Source organism: Pan paniscus, chromosome 20 (assembly GCF_029289425.2).
Source record: "Pan paniscus chromosome 20, NHGRI_mPanPan1-v2.0_pri, whole genome shotgun sequence".
NCBI classification, from domain to species: Eukaryota; Metazoa; Chordata; class Mammalia; order Primates; family Hominidae; genus Pan; species Pan paniscus.
Window position 1 is genome coordinate 34866805 of NC_073269.2, and position 21003 is coordinate 34887807.

Below are 21003 nucleotides of genomic sequence, written 5' to 3' on the forward strand. Positions count from 1 at the left end.
AGCTAGAAGGGGCCTCAGCTGAGGCAGTGCCCGCGGGCCAATGGTGGCCGCACTGTCTTCCCGGAGGGACAGGCCCTGGGCTCAGAGCAATGTGCCAGCTGGGGCTGGGGTTTTCTGCTCTCTCTTTTCCAGGCACCAGTGGCAGATAGGAAAGGACCACTCCCCCAGGGTTCCCCTTTGGGACACATGGCCTCCTTCCCTCTCCATCCCTTCCTCCTGGGGTTTCATGGAGCCCCGACTGTGTGCTGGGCCCTGCAGCAGCTAAGGTCACCAGGCTCCAGGCCCTGCTCTTGCAAGAGATCCAGACAAGCTGCCTGGGAAGTGGATGGTGGGAGGCCACACACCAGGAGAACTGGCGCAAGCAGGCGCCACGGTGCGGTGTGGGGAGGGGTGGACATCTGTATGAAAACAAAATCCTCCCTCTGTTTTGAATCTCGCTGTATTGAACTCTGCAGTCTTTAAAACAATGTAATCTCTAGGACTCTGCGGCTTCCCAAATCCTATTGACCTGTGATTCGGATAAGAACTGATCTCATTTGTGTCTGAATGAATGAATGTTGTCTGTGCAAGCAGCTGACTTCAGGGCTAGGCTGGTATCCAGCATCATAAGAGCAAAGGCATGCTTTGTGGTTACAGATTGGCACTGGAGCGGCCCTCCCTCCCTCTCTTTTGGGGACCTCGAGGGTCCAGGGGCGAGGGGAGCCGGTGCCAGCAGCCTGCCTCAGTGTGTGTTCTCTGAGCACCTCGTGACCTTGCTGGGAGTGTGTCTGATCAGCCGCTTCCCTTGTGACTAAATATTTGGTCATGGCAGCAGGAGAGAATTCCATCAGTGGACAGCTCTATTTTTAAGGCTCTGGCTTTGTTTTCTCTTTCCCGAGAGGCAGTCCCTGCAGCAGGCTTGAGCCTCTCTCACTGACAGCCTGCCTCGCATAATGTTAAGCAGGCATCGGACACTTGCTGGAAGGCAGGGAATTGCAATGAAAGAGCATGGAGGTGAGAAGCTGTGCTCCTTGGGGTGAAGGCAGCTTCTGTGCTCCTGGGATCTACTGTTAAGCCAGGGTGACGCCTGCTTGCATGCTACCGGAGGGGTAAGTGTGTGTGTTCGCGTGTGTGTGCACGCATATTCTAAGATGACAGCATCCTGTCTGCCTATCACTGCCTGAAGCACCCCTTTCTCCAACCCCACTAATCAGCTCATTCGCTCACCTTCCCCTATGAATGTATCTCTTTGCCCACCCCTTTGCCTGGGACAACCTGTCAATTTCCAGCCCTCCTCTCTTTCCTTCTCTTTTCTGCAAAACCTCGTGGGATGCCACATGAGTCTGTTTTGTGTTGCCATAAAGAAATATCTGAGACTGGGCAATTTACCAAAAAAAATGTATAATTGGCCATGGTTCTGCAGGGTGTACAGTAAGCGTGGTGCCCTCATCTGCTTCTGGGGAGGCCTCAGGAAGCTTTCACTCGTGGCAGAAGGGAAGCGAAGCTGGCATCTCACAGAGTGAGACAGGGAGCGAGAGAGGTGCCTGGCTCTTTTATTTTATTATTTATTGTATTTTTGTGTGATTATTTTTAACTTTTATTTTAGGATCAAGGGCACATGTGCAAGTTAGTTATATAGGTAAACTGTGTGTCATGGAGGTTCGATGTACAGATTATTTCAGATAATGGGCGTAGTACTCTGTAGACATTTTTCCTGATCCTCTCTCTCCTCCACCTTCCACCCTCAAGCAGGCCTCAGTGTCTGTTGTTCCCCTCTTTGTGCCCATTGGTTCTTATCATTTAGCTCCCATTTATAAAGAAGAACATGCGGGATTTGGTTTTCTGTTTCTGCATTAATTCACATTGGATAAAGGCCTCCAGCTCCATCCATGTTCCTGCAAAAGACATGATCTCATTTTTTATGGCTGCATAATATTCTATGGTGCATATGTACCACATTTTCTTTATTCAGTCTACTGTTGATGGGCACCTGGATTGATTCCATGTCTTTGCTGTTGTGAATAGTGCTGCAGTGAACATATGTGTGCATTTGTCTTTATGGTAGAATGATTTATTTTCCTTTGGAATATACCCAGTAATGGGATTTCTGGGTCAAATGGTAATTCTGTTTAAGTTCTTTGAGGAATTGTCACACTGCTTTCCACAATGGCTGAGTTAGGTCACCCTCCCACCAACAGTGTACAGGAATTCCCTTTTCCACGCAACCTTGCGCCAGGCTCTTTTAAACCACCAGCTCTTACATGAACTCATTGCTGCAGGGAGGGCACCAAGCCATTCATGAAGGATCCACCCCCATGACACAAACACCTCCCACCAGGCCCCACCTCCAACACTGGGATCAAATTTCAACATGAGATTTGGAAAGGACAAATATCCAAACACATCAAGCACCCTCTAACCTAGTAGCTCAATCTCAGCTCTCCTGCGAGCTGGCCCTGTGGTTTTTGCACGTGCGCTTCGTCAGTCGAGGGGTCCTTTCTCCTTTGTGACAATGTGACCTCTCATAGGGGACATGCTGCCTGCCCAGAGCCCCATCAGAGGCTTAGCCGCTCTTGCTATCCAATCTCTCCAGGGACATCACAACCCTCCTCTTACACACCCGCCGCTCATGCCCTGAGTGATAGATGGTGTTGTGTGGGCTGTGCTCCTGTTACGCACCTGCCATTTGTGCCCTCAGGAATAGGTGGCATTGTGTAGGCAGTGCTCCTGGTTTCTGCTGGAGAATAACTGGTCCATTTTGACCTTCTCCAACCCCACAGTTTTTACCTCTCTTGGACTGGTGCAGGGGAGCATGGCTGGAGGCCAGCCAAGTAGACATTAATTCTTGGTCTGTCCAACCCTTGGGAAATGCTCCTTTCAGCAGCGCCTCCAGGAGAACGTCCCCTAATTCATAGGGTCCCACCCTTTAGGCTTTCTTAATACCTACTCCTGGACACAATGGCTGATCCACACGCGAGCACTGGAGCCATTTGGGAGAATCATGGAATCACCCGGGGATTTTTTGAATGGAGTTGATGGTGAAAAACACAGTCTCTGTGCTGTCAATAAATATCCTCCTGTTCTGGCCGGAGTCATCCTGGGAGAATGGGGCTGTCATGCGGGGAGGCAGATAGTGGGCTCCTGGTGATACCTGAACCTTGAGCCCTTCTCCACTGCCATTTGCTTCTGTCGGCACATCCACGTCCCTCTTGAACCACAGCAACCAGGAGGAGGCCAGGCAAAGACCCTGAGAGGGAGGTGAAGTGGGGGCACAGTTGAAAAAACAACACGATTTGGTAACACACTTCAACATTGATCCCAAGGGAAGGTGGATTTTAAAAAAACATATAAGAACAAGACCTTTGCCACTGCTCTTGTAGAAATGGAAGAACAGGAGAGCGGGGCCGAGTGAGAGGCCACCTTATCCATGGGTAGTGCCTGCGAGGCGTCTGCAATATTGACCTGGGGCTCTCCCCACTGTGGGTGTGTTCCCTGTGAGTTCAAGGGTTAGTGGAAAAGAAAACAGCAAAGCAAGGTCATGTTAACTGGAAAATGTGATTATCTTCAAAGAGGCAAGACACCGTGTGGGCTTCTCCAGCTCATCTCCAAAGAAGACACATTCATTCAGATTTGCCTGGATCCCCAAAAGCCCCCTTTTTGTAAAGGTCAACAGGAAGAAAAGTCTTTGATGCACCTTAGTTCTGGATTCAAAAATATTTCTGACATTTGGGCTACATGGCACGTCTGGATGTTTTTCTACTTTCTCAGACTTCCTGGATCGAAATCAAGCTTCTCGCCTTTAAAGATCCCAAATATCTAACTTTCACCTGCCAATGGTAATAGGGCGTTTTCAGGGTCTAAAATAAAAACAAACAAACAAACCCTAAAAGTAAGCAAGATAAAGGCAGTAGCAGGGACACCCTACAATCATTGTGCAGGCACAGTCACAAAGCAGAGGCCCCTGTTGGGTCCAGTCCCACGGCATTGCAAAGTGACCCCAAAGTGGCAAGTCTCGATTGATTCAAGGTTTCCCTGGCCAGTCTGAGGGTGCACCCAGGAAGAAGAAACAGAAGTCCCAGCAGGATCTGTGGCCTGTGTTTTTTCTAAAGAGGGTTCCAGGAGCTTCAATATTTAAAGGGGAAAGATCAAGTGGGAGGGGAAGAGGAAATGAAAAAAAGGAAGGAAGGTAGGCAATGAGGGCAGTGTTACCTTCTTGAAAAGCCCGGATCTGTGCTCAGTGAACATTCATTTCACATGCGAAAAGGAAGGCGAAGGGTAGGGGGTGGGCAGTTAATGATGCTTTTGTCTGATGCCCAGTAAATCTACATTTTACATAAGCAAGCATGTGAAATGACAGCTATCTGGGAACAAAAGGATGGCAGTTTTTGCATGACTGGGTTCCCAAGCTTTACCTTCCCTTTGGCATGGTGAGTTTCAGGTCCTGCGATTCGGTTTTTCTTTTACAGCATTAGAAAAAGAAGTTGGATTTCAATGTATTTAGACAAGGCAAGCTGGACTAATTCCACCCACACTACACCTCCCTCTGCTGTCTTGGTCTAGTAGCTATTTTGGCTCGTGCAAGTACTTGAATATTAAAGTATCAAAAATTTAAATACAAATGTCAAATATTCACTTGAACATAAATTAATATCTGAATATCTAGAGGTGGATGTAGGGTGTAGGGTTAAGGGGAATTCTACTGTATTCTCATATCCCTGGTCACCTTCAAAGTTCATTCCAAGTAATTTACTTATTTATTTGTTTATTTATTTATTTATTTTTGAGACAAAGTCTCACTCTGTCACCTAGGCTGGAGTGTAATGGCACGATCTCGGCTCACTGCAACGTCTGCTTCCTGGGTTCAATTGATTCTTGTGCTCAGCCTCCCAAGTAGCTGGGATTACAGGTGCACACCACTATGCCGAGCCAATTTTTTGTATTTAAATAGAGATGAGCTTTTGCCATGTTGGCCAGGCTGGTCTCGAACTCCTGGTCTCAAGTGATCCACCCGCCTCGGCCTCCCAAAGTGCTGGGATTACAGGTGTGAGCCACTCAATGTAATTTAAATAGTAGTTTCTATAATACTAATTCATGAGAACAACCCCATTTTACTGATGGGAAAACCGAGGCCCTGAGATGCTGAAGCTATCAGGCTACCAGTGGTGATCTGACTCCTATAACAGTGCTCCTTGCACATTTAAAAACATGATAGGCACCTTTTCTGTGAAGAGGGTGGAAAATTGCTTCAAAAGGGCTTTGAAATGTGCTACATAAAGTGCCTTGGAGAAAAGGCCGCTAGAATACAATGTGAAATGCAGTGAATTTTGTATTTTAATTGACTCGAAGGCTCATACTTGTCAAGGTGGGGAAATAGCAAGTCAATGACTGTACTGCACACAGAAATTACACAACTTCTGAAAACAAATTGTGTTCCTCTAATGGATTTTACCTATGAATTAAAATTTGAAAATTCAATTTTCTCTTTGGCCAGCTGTGAGCTTTTGCCTGATAGGAACTGAGTTCCAGCTCACACAGAACCCCACGGCTCCCTCAGGACCCTGGGCAAAGTCCGGCTCGCAGAGGAACCCCTGGCTCCCTTAGGACCCTGGACACAGAGTCCTGGCTCACACAGGACCCCTGGCTCCCTCAGGACCCTGGGCAGAGTCCTGGCTCACACAGGACCCCCCTGCTGCCTCAGGACCCTGGGCAGAGTTCCGGCTCACACACGACGCCCCTTCTCCCTCAGGACCCTGGGCAGAGTTCCGGCTCACACACGACGCCCCTGCTCCCTCAGGACCCTGGGCAGAGTCCCGGCTCACACAGGACTCCTGGCTCCCTCAGGACCCTGGGCAGAGTCCCGGCTCACACAGGACTCCTGGCTCCCTCAGGACCCTGGGCAGAGTCCCGGCTCACACAGGACTCCTGGCTCCCTCAGGACCCTGGGCAGAGTCCCGGCTCACACAGGACCCCCCTGCTCCCTCAGGACCCTGGGCAGAGTCCCGGCTCACACAGGACCCCTGGCTCCCTCAGGACCCTGGGCAGAGTCCCAGCTCACACAGGACCCCTGGCTCCCTCAGGACCCTGGGCACAGAGTCCCAGCTCACACAAGACCCCCGTCTCCCTCACACCTGCTGACTGATGAATTCCTGTGTGTTTTGTATCTGTGACCCAAGTCAGGTAAAAGCTGCATAGAGAAATGGGAGGCGGTGGGCACAAGGATCGTGCGACGCCCTGCTGTGGGTGTGGGACCTGCGACCTCAGGGGCATGCGGGCTGGCAGCCGCTGTCTCCATGCCGGGTATGTAGATACTGCCATCACCTTGGGATCAGCATCTAGGGCCCTATTGGAGCTCACACTCAGCTCTACTGGGCATCAGATTCTGTCTGGGATGCACAGCGGGAATTAGAGACATGGGTTGGAAGTGGGGCTCAGAGATCAGAGACAAGTGTGGCTAACTGAAAATCAGGCTGGGCTCCAGCTCCGGCTGCAGATGGGTGGAAAAGTCAGAGGTGCAGCAGCTGCTCCCCAGCCGTGAACGGCTGGTGAAACGGGAATCTGGTGGAAAGAGGCTGCACGGTGCTCACCTGAGTGGCCAGGCCTCCAGGCCCGGCGAGGGGGACTCTGAGGTGAGCAGGTCGGAGGTGCTCCTGGTTTTCCCATCAGCCCTGGTCAGTGTCTGAGGGATGCCCAGGAGAAGCAGCAGAAGCCCTGGGTCCCTGCTACCCATGGAGTCTAGAGGGCCAAGCCTTTGCCCTGGGATCGGGGAGCCAGGGCATCACAGACACCTCCTGCCTCATGCTGTCCCTGCGCCCCGGGGCATCACTCAGAGACTCCTCCATGGCAAGGGTGCTCTGTCTGGTGCAAGCCAGGAGCCAGGGGAAGATTCGATCAGGAGACTGTGGGTGCCTTCGCAGGCTTTCAGGAAACTCTGACGGACTCATGAGGCCTCTCTTTCCTGGTAGTGGCTCAGGGGTGCTGCAGTGTGTGGCTGGTGTGCTCCACGTCTGTCTTGTCTTCCAAGGGGACTCCCTGGATCAGTTAGGCAGGGACAGGTGATCTGTTTCTGGGATCTCCAATCACTGCCACTGGAATCTAAGAGGACTCACCCAAACCCACCCACATGGCAAGCAGCTCTCCTCGCAAATCAATGATGTTCCAAATGAGTTTTTCCAGCAGAGCACACAGAGGCCCCTCTTCAATAACTGCTTAATATCTGTAATAGGTCTTATTAGTGTTTTCTAAGATAGAGTCCTGTTGAGAAGGCCGGCTGAGCTCCCGTGTGTCTGGCATCTGTCTCGGCAGAAGGGATTTCCATGTCTGCTTGCAGGCCGGGGCCCAGTCTGGCTCTGGATGGAATGCTGGCCTTGCACAAAGGAAGGGAGCTACAGAAGGCGGGATTCAGAGGCTGAGTCCCCCAGGGATGGAGGACACAAGATGTGGAATGCAGGTGTCCTGTGAGCAGGGGCAGGGAGCACGGAAGAGGGCAGTCTCAGGCTGTGCAGAAGGAAAGGCAGCAGCAGCTGCCCCGGCCCTCTAGGCTTCCTGGGTGAAACCCTTGGCTTTACAAAGACCCATCTCTTGAGGGGCATTTGGGGTGAGGCAGGATGGAGAGGCCCTGGAGTAATGATGTCAGGGCATGTGAAGGAAGAGAAGAAGTGGTTCTCTGTGCTGGGTTTTGGCAGAGAAGACTTGGAAAGGATTTGAGTTAATACATTTTAAACAATGAGTTTTCAAAGGTTGTTCCAGGCAGTCTCTGTAGATGCCTCTCACGGGAGGAAGACATCTCCAACCACATTTCAGGAGCCAGCCCTGCAGCTTTATCCATGCCAACAGCTGAAAACAGCGCCAGGCAGCAAATGTGCAAAGAAGTGTGTGGAGATGCCATGGGGATTCAGGCCTTCAGCCTTGCCCTCCAGGAGATGACCACATTGGAAAGTTCTGCTCCACCGAGCTTTTGTAGGCGTTGTCAGAGAGCAGAGCGGTTCCACACCCTGCATTGCAACGGGGGCTTAATGCAGTGGCTGTGACTGTTCCCTCCACCGGGGAGTTCAGCGCAGAACTCCCCACTACCAGGATCTGTCTCTAAGCACCTGCCTCCACGGAACAAGTCATCACGGCAACCAAGAGAGCTTGCAACCAAGACTACACAGTCCTCATCCTTGTAAGGAAAAAAAGTGACAGGTATTAAATAGTGGCTATTTGAGGAAATAATAATACATATCTTTGGCAGATAAGGCTGATGGCTGCTTGAGTCTCGATGGCTGAGACTCTGTCAGCCTTCCCATTATGAAACCCATTTTTCAGGGTTTATAACTTGAAAGTAAAAATGTGCTCCAAGCAGAAGAAACCTGGCACACGAGGTCTTTGTCCAGAAAGAGGGACCTGAACAGATTAGTTCAGATCAATTTGAGATTGTAAAGAAAATCTGTCCTGAGTGTGCACATGGGTCTGGCACTGGGACGAATCACCCAATTTTGGTTGCAAGCAAGTTAACGGTAGGGGAATGTTCATGGAAATCTTGCCCAGAAAGTACCTGCCTGATGTTTAACTGGAAGTGCCTATAGGTGGGTCAAATTCTGGGCAAAGAGCATTGGCCCAGTGGCTGCTGGAGAGTAGAGGAGGGGGCACCTTTGCCCCTAGAAAGAGCTCAGATAGGATCTGAGGCTCTAGGAACTGTGCCTGGTTTCCTGACCTTTCTGAGGGAATCCATCAAACCTGGCATCTAAAGGCTGTTCAGTTCTGACTGTCCTCCCGATGTCATAAGTCAAATTCCTGCTTCTAGGTCATCCAGGTCCCAAAAGAATTACTTTGCCTAATAAATGAGGACCCAAATGGGAAACCCTGGTTCTCCATCATCAGATGCCTCCGCTCCATTTCCCAAAGCCCTTGACAAACAAGGTAACTGGATTCCTGTCCAAATGCAATGTTCAAGGTCTAGAAAATAATCAAATGAAATGAAATATCCTGTTCAGCACCGAACAGCCTTTAGACCATCAGTATTGCTAATAGGCCGTGGTGTCTTCCTGATAGAACTGTGGATTCAGCAGTGGGCACGCATGCCGTTTGCATCGATTGTTTGTCATTAGAGGGTGGAGATAAGTGAGCTGCAGCAGCGCTCATGCTTTCTGGGAATTCTCAGTTCCAGGGCACGTGGTCCAAACTCTTAGCTGGGTTTGGTTGGGAACCTGCACAGTTGAAGCATCTCATGAACCAGCTTAGCAGTTTAAAAACATTCTTCTATTTTATTTTATTTTATTATTTTTGTATTTTTTAGTAAGTAGGGATGGGCTTTACCATGTTGGCCAGGCTAGTCTCGAACTACTGACTTTAAGTGATCTGCCTGCCTTGGGCTCCCAAAGTGCTGGGATTATAGGTGTGAGCCACTGCACCCGGCCTAAAAGTATTCTATTTTTTTTCCTGTGGGAAATTTGGAGGGTATAGAAAAAAAATAGTTATGAAGAATTAAATACCCAGGCTGCATCATCTGTCCATAATCTGTAGCTAGCCAGTGATAACATTTTTAAACTCCATCCAATCACTTCTCAGTGATACAGAGCCATATGCTTTACAAAAGTGAGATTCTATTGCATGTTTTTTACATTCTGATTTATGTACTTAGCACTGTATTAGGTGCATTTTTCTGCCTCCATAGATATTCTTAGAAAAATACCATTTAAAAATTAACTCCATAATCTTCCCTTGTATGGATTTTAAATATTCTATTTATGGACGTATTGTTGTTCTTATTTTTTGCTATTACAAAAAATGCCTTGATGGGCACCTTTACACATAAATACTTTTATGCTTCTGATTATTTCTTTAAAATGCACTCCTGGAGGCTCCTAAAAATGACTGCATCAAAGAATGAACGTATTACAAATTGTTCTGATACAAAGTAAGACACCGGCCCCACCACATACAGCATAAAATGCTTCTGCTTTCCTGAAGGCAGAGGGTTCCCAAAACAAAGCTGAAATTCTTGGATAGGTTACTATGGCCATGCCTCTTTTTGCTTTTTTTTTTTTTTTTTTATGTTGTGGAGGTAAAAATACCAAAATAATATTAGTCCACTTTTCTGTGTTGGTTGGTAATATTTCTTCATAATTCCTCCTTCCCTTCCTTTCCTAGTTTTGGTTCATTGAGAGCAGTTCACAGTCCCACCCTCCTGCCTTTGACCATGACCATATGACTTGCTTGGCCACTGTGACATGAACAGACACGTGCCAGAAGCTTTAAACGTGTGTGTGGAGTTTCTGCCCATCCTCTTTCCCTCCTGCCCTCAGCCATGACGAGAGCATGCCCCGCTAGTCACTGGGCCCAGAATGAAGAGACATATGGGACACACTTAAGCCCAAGTGTCACTCTGGATCCCAGCCAGCCGAGCAGCAGCTGATGAGCAGTAGCTTATCCGTGAATGAGATCTAAATGAATGTGATTTCAGCCACAGAAATTTGGGAGATGTTTGTTACACGTATTATCACAACAAAACCTGATTTGAAGAGCTTTGTTTTTCAGAGGAGGAATATGAAGCTTAGAAAGATGAAGCAATTTGACCAAAGTTACCCAGAAATCAATCGAAGAGTCCTGTTGAAACTCAAGTCTGCCCTAGTTCTCCAGGCAGTATTGTAACGTGGTTGGTGCACACAAGCACAGTTTTATAATATCCTGTATGCTGGCTGGAGTTTTAGGGGTTTCCACTGATGCCTATGGCAGCTGTAGGCCTGATATCCTGCCCCACTTAGGAAGATAGCAGCTATCGTAGACGAGGTGACGGACAGGGCTAGAGCAGGGCCTGGGGAAGATGGCAGCAAAATAGCCGGTGTGAAATGACTGGCCCTTTAAGTCACTTATTACAACGAGTAATTCATTTAGAATTTGAGAAAACGAATGTCAGAATGTGGTGCTTCACACACATGTGGATTCATATGTGTGAACCTGAGCTAGGGAGTCACACTGCTCAGTGTTAAATTCTAGTTTCCTCGCTCCCCAGCTTTCTGACTTATAAGTTATTGGGACATCTGTGTGTTTCAGCTTCTTCTTCTATAACATGAGATGACAGGAGTGCTTTCCTCATACAAATGATGTGACGATTAAATAATACTTATAAATACATGGAAGAGTGCCTGGCATATAGTAGGCACTCAATAAATATTAACTAATTACTAGTTTTAATATCTGCCCTTCATAGCCCAATGGACTTGATCTAAAGCACTGGCCACCTTAGCTTACTTTTTCTGCTAATTGAACCAATTAACTGTCCCATGGTTCAGGTATGAGAGTTTCTGAACATAAAATCAGCCCTGATTATTTGGAGTTGTGTTCCTTTGATCATTAGTAAGGTTGGACGTGCATATTGGCAAGTGGTGCGGCTGGGGACTTTGCCAACAAGCAAGATGTTTAAAATCATATCTCAATCTCATCTCCAATTTTGCCTTTATCAAAATCCTCTGATTATAATCCAGTTGCACAGAGCACGAGACCGATGTGCATTAGGAATCCCATTGGCCCTGAAATCTCTAAAGCCTCTTTCTGTTTGGACTCCACACATGAACACATGCCATTTGCATGTTTCAAATATTGAGTGTCAGCTCCTTAAAAACCAGTAGGCAAATAAATGAACAGGAAAGAAAGATATGGATCTAGGCCTGGAGATTGTAGGTGATATGAATTTATGGCTGTGGCCAGATTGCCAGAGTCATCTAGGATTTAGCACAGTTGTCAGCAGAAGGTTAGCTCACAGGGAGTCTTCTGGAGTCTGGGATCCAGCCAAAGGCCAGCAAGACAACTAGGGAACAGAGGTGGAAAAATTGGCTAGCTCTGCTGATTGGTCAGATGCTTGGCCCCACCGCAAGTTAGTTTTGTTACTTTGAATGGATGATGCCGCTTCCTGCTGACTGAGCTCAGCCTGGTTCCTTTCTCCTGCTCCCTGCAAACTCCATTATCTGCTGGAGGCTGAGACTGAGGCCTGGGCCTCTCCTTGGACCAAACCTGCATGTGCTCCTGGTGATACATGAAACAGGAGAAGTGGGGTGGAGGTGCAGAAGGTGAAGAGTCCTAGACATCAAGTGGAAACTTCGTGCCAATTACCTTCTTTTTTTTTTCCTGCCACATCCACCAAAGCCAGGAAATTCCTTTCTTTGTGGAATCTGCTTTTCCAATGGAGTTTCCCATATGATTAAACACTTTGATTATATATATATATATATATATATATATATATATATAGTTTGTTTGTTTGTTTGTTTTGTTTTTGTTTTTGATAGAGTCTCGCTCTGTTGCCCAGGCTGGAGTGCAGTGGTACAATCTTGGCTCACTGAAACCTCCACCTCCTAGGTTCAAGTGATTCTCCTGCCTCAGTCTCCCAAGTAGCTGGGAGTACAGGTGCACACCATCACACTTGGCTAATTTTTTGTATTTTTAGTAGAGATGGGGTTTTGCCATGCTGGCCAGGCTGGTCTCAAACTCCTGACCTCAGGTGATCCACCCACCTTGGCCTCCCAAAGTGTTGGGATTACAGGCGTGAGCCACCGCACCCGACCCAATTACCTTCTTATCCAGAGGAAAGGAAAATCTCCCAGTCAGTTGCCATCCTCTTGAAACCTGGAGGTGTCTGCTCTCTGTAACCATTTCCCCTGCCTGTACCTATTATAGTGCTTACTGTACAACGAGTCCTCAATCATTGTTTACTTTTATCTTTTTCCAGGACTGATAAGTGTGTTGTGCTCAAAAATACTTAGAAAGAATTAAATAATCACATAATCTCTGAGTGAAGAGGGACTTTGTAGGCAGCTATTGCCTGTCTTCCGTGATGTATTTAACTGGCTTCTAATGCAATTAATTCCATTGATGGGCAGCCGTGATGCTCAGATGCTCTTTATTATTCTGAGTGGAAACGTCCCTATTTTTTAGCAGAGTGAGGGGAGACGGTGGCCCAGGCCTTATAGACATATCCTTTACCCCCTTCTCCATCCTCTCTCATTACAGATGAGTCCTTGGCTCAGCAGAATGGGCCTAGGTGGAGCTTGAAATTAATGAAGAGATGCTGCTTCCAGCTTTTTGAGCAAGAAGAAGTTTGGCCTCCAGTTATTACACCTTGAGGTCAGCGGGTATCTCAAGTCTGAGTAGTTATAAAAGTGAGCTCATGTAGAAACACCACCAAAGCAACGTTTTATCTAAATATTTCAGATCCCCCGTTATAAATCATTTATTATGATTACCCTTTTGGTGTCATGGAATGAGATGATGAGCTTTTCTTAATGAAGTATTTCATAGACATATTTTTTCCATTTATCTTGGTGTTGGATGCTATGTGACCTGAATGGCAAATGAGGAAATACTTGTGCAAATCCTGAAATGCACACATCTCCCCATGCCAGAGTGCAGGAGCGGACAGGGCTTTCCCTGGCAGCAATAGGAGCCCGGTCCTCAGTAGGGCCTCTCCAGCCTGACTGCACCATAGCAGGTGACATCTGACTTGGGGTGTGCCATGTTCCCAGAGCCGCTTTTTTAAGGAGTTTGGTGGGAGCTGGAGGAAGCATCCACATCTTTAAAAACCAACCTTAACTCATGAGAAGAAAAGTGGTAAACATTCAAACACAATTTGAACTTTTAATTTAGCCTTGTGAGTTCATCTATATCCATTTCCGGGAAAGGTCATGGGCTGAGGTGGTGCTTCACTGAAATAAACGCACTTTGGAGTTGACAGTAACCAAGCAAGGCCAGGGACCCTGAAGAGAACCCTCCCCACACTTGCAATGATCAAACATGCTACATCTTAGAAATTGGATCTGCCGGTTTATGGCAACTTGACGTAAAATGTGTATCTCAGGTCAGGCTGATCTGATTTAAATATCTTAGTGTTAGGCATTCTGTATCTGACATTGTGAAAATGCATATGATGGAACCAAGATTCGAATATCAAGATGACAAGAAGGATTGTACCTTGAAGACAGTAAAAGTCACTTGCATTCTGGGGTTACACATTTAATTTAAAATAGTTGTATTCCCTGTTCCTAGGGTCCTTGTAACTCTCTCCTCTGCTATATTTATATTAAATAAATAATTTTAAACGAGTCAAAGTGTCTTGCTCCTTGGCCCGCTATAGAATGTCAGTGTTCCTTTTCAATATTTCTACTTCTTAGATCCTGCCTTCACCACATTGGGGGTTCATACAGGGTTGGAGTAGGTTGTTCTTCTCACCAAGTTCCCAAGCCCACATAAAATGGCAGCATCATGTTTCACTGGACCCAGCTCTGCAGAAAGTGTGGAAAAAAAAGTCTGTGATGGACTTAGGACCCAAGGAGGCAAAACAGAGTTTGGCTTTTCCCTTAGGGCTCTGCATATGTCAAAGAGGACCACACATGGGCCAAGTGACGTGCATATTGTACCTGGGTGATGCTGCCCCAGCTTCTACCCACCATGGATGGGACCAACAAATGCTTCCCAGCTGAGGGGCAGTCACAGTGCCAGGGTGATCACAAAATTGCCCAGTTGGATGAAGACTACCCAGAAACTGGAGGATAACCTCACCCACTCTCAGCTACCAGTAGGGTCAATAGTAAGCCAGAAGTGAAAGCTTTCTTTCCATTGCCTCTTACTTTGTTTCCCCATGTCACAGTCAGCTATACCTTCCTAAGCCGTAACTCTGATCATGCCCCCTGCCCCCGTTTCAGACCCTTCAGAAGCTTCACTTTGTCTCTGGAATGAACTGGAGCATCCGCTTCTCGGCCTCTGAGGCCCCACGTGCACTGCACCCGCCCTTCCTCAGCCTCCCCATCGCATGGCTCTTTCCAAACCCATGGGCTGAGCCTGCTCCCAGGGCCTCCATGTGCCACCCTCTGCTCAGCCTCAGAGTTTCCACGTGTGTCTTAGCCTCCAGTTCTGTGCTGCAATAACAGAATACCTGAGACCAGGTGGTTTATAAATAATGGAAATATATTTCTTACAGTTCTGGAGGCTGGAAAATCTAAGATCAAAATGCCAACAGGTTTGGTGTCTGGCGAGGGCCCACTCTCCACTTCCAAGACGATGCCTTGAACACTGAATCCTCCAGCGTGGAGGAAACACAGTTCCTCACATGTCAGAAGAACAAAAGAGGAAAGAGAGAGCCCACTCTCGAAAGCCCTTTTATTTAAGGTATTAAACCCACCATGAGGGAAGAGCCTGTATGGCCTTACCACCTCTTAAAGGCTTCACCTCCCAAGACCATTACATTGGCAATTACATTTCAACGTAAGTTTTGGAGGAGAGAAACATTTAAAACATAGAAACATGTGTTGTCCTCTCAGCCTGGAACCAGGTCCTCATTCTTGTCTTTGTCGTTCTAGATCAACCTTCAGGCCTCCACTTAAGTGAGTTCTGAAGTCAGTGAATACTTCTGCAGCATGGAAGTGCCAGGACCCTCGTTGGCCCCTGATGGCCAAATAGCCTCACTCTCCATTAGAAGAGAAAGCCTCACTCTCCATTAGAAGGCCAGGAGAGCAAAATCAGGGATTGCTTTAAAAACAAACAGTGTGGCAATAAAGAATTTCAGAAGAAAATAAAGAATTTACCACTGTTCAGTCGTGAACGCTCATAACAGGCTGGGGTGTAGGAACTGTAGTTGTCACAACCCCTTTTTTGATAGAGAAGGGAAATTGTCCAGAATTATGCAAAGCGTAAGTGGCCAAGCCAGCATTTGAACTGGGGCCCCCACTTTGCTGTGCTGTCTCTCACGCCTTCTGCAGGGAAGTGTTCTTGGATAACCTTCACCCATCTTCATACCTCTCCCCTCCACCTAGGCCAAGACTACACGCTCTAATAGGCCCAGCTCCTTTTGCTTCATAATGCACAGTTTGCAATGTCCTAATCATCATGACAATGACCGTTTCCAGTGCTTCTTGCCTGCTGAATGGTTAAGTTCTTGTGGGCAGAGGCTTGTCTGTTCTCCCCTCTATGCGTGTCCCATTGCTTGGCAGAGTCTCTGCCCTGCGGTCACTGACTAGGCTGAGCATTTTTTCTTCCACTGGGTGAGCATCTCAGCTGTCCTGCTAGCTGGGGACAGGCTGAGGGAGTGCTACTTCCAGATGTCTTGTCTGAACTTCTTTTTTTTTTCTTTTTCTTGAGACAGAGTCTCACTCTGTTACCCAGGCTGGAATGCAGTGGTGCAATTATGGCTCACTGCAGCCTAGATCTCCCAGGCTCAAGTGATTCTCCCACCTCAGCCTCCCAAGTACCTGAGACCCAGGGTCTGCTCCAAGGGCCTCAACCATGTCAGCTAGTTTTTGTTTTTTTTTTGTAGAGACAGGGTTTTCCCATGTTGCCTCGGCTGGTCTCGAACTCCTGGCCTTAAGCAATCTGCCTTCCTCAGCCTCTCAAAGTGTTGGGATTACAGGCTGAGCCATGAGCTACCACCCCCAGCCTTGTCTGCACTTTTGAGTGGCTCCCTTGGCAGGGTTCTGTGCACGATGGCAGTGGGGAACAGAAGACAGGACTCCTGCCTCAGAGGGTGTCTGGGGGTATGGGAAGAGAGATGCTAACCCCACACAGTGGGCATGAGAGGCATCAGCTCTGCTCAGAGGGCCTCCCTGTGCACACCGAACTGCTGAGTCTTCTCTCTGAGGATCACACAGATGTGAGCAGAGCAGTGAGGAGGCACAGAAAAAAAGGGAAAACTGGGTTCCTTCTGAGATTCTTTATTGCTACACTGTTTGTTTTTAAAGCAATCCCTGATTTTGCTCTCCTGGCCTTCTAATAGAGAGTGAGGCTGTTTTGCTACAATATGGGCTGTCAGGGGACAAATAAGCCATTTCTGTTTGCTAACACTGAAAGAAGCTTCCCTGCCGAGGAGGTGCTAATGCAGCTGGCAGAAGCTCTGTGATGGGCGTGGTAGGTAAGTTATTAGGCTGCCAGGAGCAGGCAGCAATCTCCCTATTTAGACATTTCAGAGGAGGCCTTCCAGAGGCCCTGGGTTCAAATCCCAGTTCCACCTCTTCCTAGCTCTGTGAGCTTAGGGCGAATCTCTATGTCCTCACAGACAAATTATGGGAAATAACACTTTTCCCCATTGCATTTACAGGTAAGTGTGGTGGTTTGAATGTTTGTGTTCCTTTCAAAATTCATGCTAAAATTTAATAGCCAGTCTAACAAATTAAAAGTTGGGGTGCCCAGAAGAAGATGATTAAATCATGAGAGTGGAGCCCTTATGGATGGGATTATCAGTGCCCTTATAAAAGGGACTGATAGAGGGAGTCTGTCCGTTTTGTACTTCTGCCCTCTGCCATATGAGGACAAAGCATTCCTCCCTTCAGAATGATGCAGCAGTCAGGAGGTCCCCTTTGAGGCAGACACTAGGCAGCCAACCTGCCAGGCTGTGGTCTTGGACTTCCCAGCCTCTAGAACCATGAGAAGTAAATGTGTATTTGTTAAATAAATAACCCAGTCTGTGGTATTTTGTTATAGCAGTTTATGAACTAGACAGCAAGTTAACTGAGCCTGAATTTGGGAAACAGTTTAACACACGGTTCACTCATTCTCTTACTAAGTTTCACCCATGGGGCTGAGCATTGAAGATACGCTTGGTAGACACGAGGCAAATCTTACTTTAAGACAGTCTTCTTCTAGGACAGTTCAGATACCTGTGAGGCCAGATTCTTCTTTTCACCCTTGCATAAGCCCTTTTGAGCAACTTGCTGGGTCCCAACTCCAATTCCTTTCTCTTGTGGAAGACACCTGGCATTTTCACTGGCGAGCATCCATCCTCCCTCAGCAATACTTTCTTTTTTTAACTAGTGGAACTAAAGAAACATTACATTTTTTACATCTCCAATTCATGTGCACAAACACGGCATCCATGGTGAAGGATACATTGTGGATGCTTTTCTAAGTTCTTTCATATGACGGGTAATACATGGGGAAGACTGCTGGGCCCACGGTGGGCCTCCCTGCTCCCCTAGACTGGGCCACTCAAAGCAGATCTCCACTTCTCTGCATCATTATAACAGCCTTTTAACTGATCTTTGGGCAAGTGACAGAGTCAGGTCCTTCAAATTGGCAGAAATAACCGGAAAGTATTCTGTCTCTTCTACTGGAGGCTTCTTAGCTGGTGAATTGGAAACCTGGCACTCCTGGATGCCACCGTGTGACCAGAGCCAGCCTGAGAAAGAAGCCACAGAAGGAAGCAGAGGGAGAGATGGAGAGACGGCATTTGGGGTCCTGGCGTTAGACCCACCTCTCAATTTCACAGCTACATGAGCACCTAGGTTGCCTTGTTTGATTAGCTAGTTTCAGGCTGACATTTAACTTTTAACCCAAAGTGTCCTAATACATCTTTTTCACTCATTCCTTTGTTGCTTAATTAGTAAGTTTTACCCTCTCTAAGAGTCTATCCTGGATGTATGTCAAAGTCGGGGGGATGAAGACACTGCCCTGCCTTTGGGGAACTTGTCTTCTTGTGGATAAGGCATGGTCAGGCCCCAATCAGCATAGCAGAAAGCACCATGAGTAAGTGTCCCGGGGCTAATGTAGAAAATAATGAATCTGGGAGGCCAAACAGGTGAATGGGTGAGAGTCTTTCAGACTGCGGAGTGAATGAGGGCCTGTGCAGGAGGTCACAGTGGAGCAGAGGCTCCTTCCAGAGCCCCCAGCTGGGCCAATTCAGTGCCTGTGCACTGCTCAACTGAGATGTTACCACATCCTCCTTCTCCCAGCCCTGGGATCCAGAAACCCAACACCCAGTAATTTCCAGGAATCTGATGGCAATCAGCTGGGCAAGGAATCACTCAGTTCCAGAAACAGGCAGCGTCAAAAAGGAGATTCAGGCTGGGCACGGTGGCTCATGCCTATAATCCCAGCACTTTGGAGTGGGCAAGACCGGCAGATTGCTTGAGCCCAGGAGTTTGAGACCAGCCTGGGCAACTCGGCAAGACTCCATCTCTACAAAAATTAGCCGGGTATGGTGGCTCATGTGTGAAGGTTCAGTGTTAGAATAGCAAGTTAAACTTTGATGGTAGTTCTGGATGTTTGCCTCCCACTTCTGCTCCAACAGGAAGGTAGTCAAGATTGCATGGGGCAGACTTTGAATTAGACAGTAAGCTTTCTGAGGACAGGACCAATTCCTTCTCCTTTCTCTCCTGCGTACCTAACATTAGGACATACACATGTGCATGCACTAAAAATATTTAATAAAGATTTGCTGACTCATTTTCTAAAAACCTCTTTGTGATATTTCTCAAAATATTATAAACCAGAGAAATATAGTAAACCAGAGATATGAAATGAAAAAGAAAATATACTTTCAGTGTATTTCCAGATGTGGATTGTTAGAAGAGAGATAGTATAGCATATTGGTTCAGCCTGGTGCCAGATGTTCTGGGTTTAAATTCTCACTTCTTCATTTACTTGATATGTGACCTTAGGCAAGTTACTATATCTCTCTCAGCCTACATTTCCCCCTTGCTAAGATGGGGACAGTCAATAGGCCCTGTCGGGTGAAATTGCAGTGTGGATCATGAGGCAATGCGCAAAGTGCTGAGAGCAGCACCTGGCCCATGATAACCATCACGCATGTGTCAGTTGTTGCTGTCATTATTGCTATTGAAAGGGAGAGAGAGAGTGTGTTATTAAAGATGGAACCCAGGAGCACCAAGATTCCATGTTGTAAATAACAGCTCTCATAGACCTAGGGAAGCATTAATTCATAGAATGAAACTAGGAAGTCTCTCTGATCAACCTTTTACAGTGAGAAAACTGAGGCACAGAGAGGGAAAGTGTCTTACCCAAAGTCACATAGCAAAATAGCAGCTGACCCTCAGAAAATGCCAGAGCTCCTTATTTCCAGTCTAGAATTCTTTCTGCTTCTGTTCTTCTTCTTTTTTTTTTTCTTTTTTTGAGACAGAGTCTCAATCTGTCACCCAGGCTGGAGTGCAGTGGCATGATCTCGGCTCATTGCAACCTCTGCCTCCCAGGTTCAGGTGATTCTCCTGCCTCAGCCTCCCGAGTAGTTGGGACTGTAGGTGCGTGCCATCACACCAAACTAAGTTTTTTGTATTTTTAGTAGAGACAAGGTTTCACCATGTTGGCCAGGCTGGTCTCGAATGCCTGACCTCAGGTGATCTGCCTCCCAAAGTGCTGGGATTAAAGGCCTGAGCCACCGCGCCCATCCCCTGCTTCTATTCTTAGCTCTTGGGTCTGACTATTGACCAAACATGTATAGATGCAAAAGCCACACCTCCCAGTGGAAATCTGGACCTAAATCCCATAGCGGGCTCTTCCCTAGGAGGGTGACATGCACAAGAGACAGACCAAGAAAAGCACCAGGGCTGCAGCAGGCGAGGGAGTAATTTCCAGCAGCAAATAAATCTGCCCGTTGCCGAAGGTCATTCCCGCGTTCCCTTGGAAAATGTGCACTTTGTGTTTATGCAGCTTTGAGGCAATTATTTCACAAGAAAGAAAATCTCTTGATCACATTACTTAATGTTTTCTAAGTGAACATTTGGTATTTAGCGGCTAAGCAAATTTACTTTTCTATAATGAACAGAGAGTGGATGATTGAAAAACATTTGATATACTGAGGTGTGGGTACTGCTGTCTAAAGGATTACTTAACTCACAGTTTAAACTCTCATTTTTTTTTTGAAAAGCAAACAGATTTCCTTTATACTGGAGAGTTGGGGATTAACTGTTTTGTTCCCATTAAAATCTGACTAAATACATGAATTGTGTGTTTTTGCTTATGAGCTCTTGGGGGATATATGGATATACTTTTGTCAATATTGAATAGCCTTACCATTTTGTCAGGATTTCCCATTGGTACATGCCTGCTGGATGGAGAGTCAGTTGGTAAGTGCTACTGATTTAGACAAAATCCTAGACTGCTAGAATTGCATTCAGGTTATAAGAGTTTTTAACATTGAGACTACATAAATGCATATTAACATTGTATTCATGGAAAGCAACAGAAACAAACCACGGTTCTCTTCACAACTAGCAAATAAAGAATTTATTCAAAGAGAATGGAGTGGGAAGAAGAGCTTGAACAACCAGGAAG

At 47.0% G+C, this 21003-nt stretch overlaps 1 long non-coding RNA gene across 3 annotated transcripts in view; it reads left to right on the forward strand.

Annotated features, from left to right (window-relative positions):
* The first annotated feature begins 681 nt into the window (after positions 1 to 681).
* The window catches only part of LOC117976974 (uncharacterized), a 68489-nt gene continuing 48167 nt past the window's right edge, over positions 682 to 21003 (forward strand). For all 3 annotated transcript variants that reach the window (XR_004667834.3, XR_008955041.2, XR_008622032.2), the window contains exon 1: positions 682 to 1088. This is a non-coding gene — a long non-coding RNA (uncharacterized LOC117976974). The remainder of the gene's footprint in view (positions 1089 to 21003) is intronic.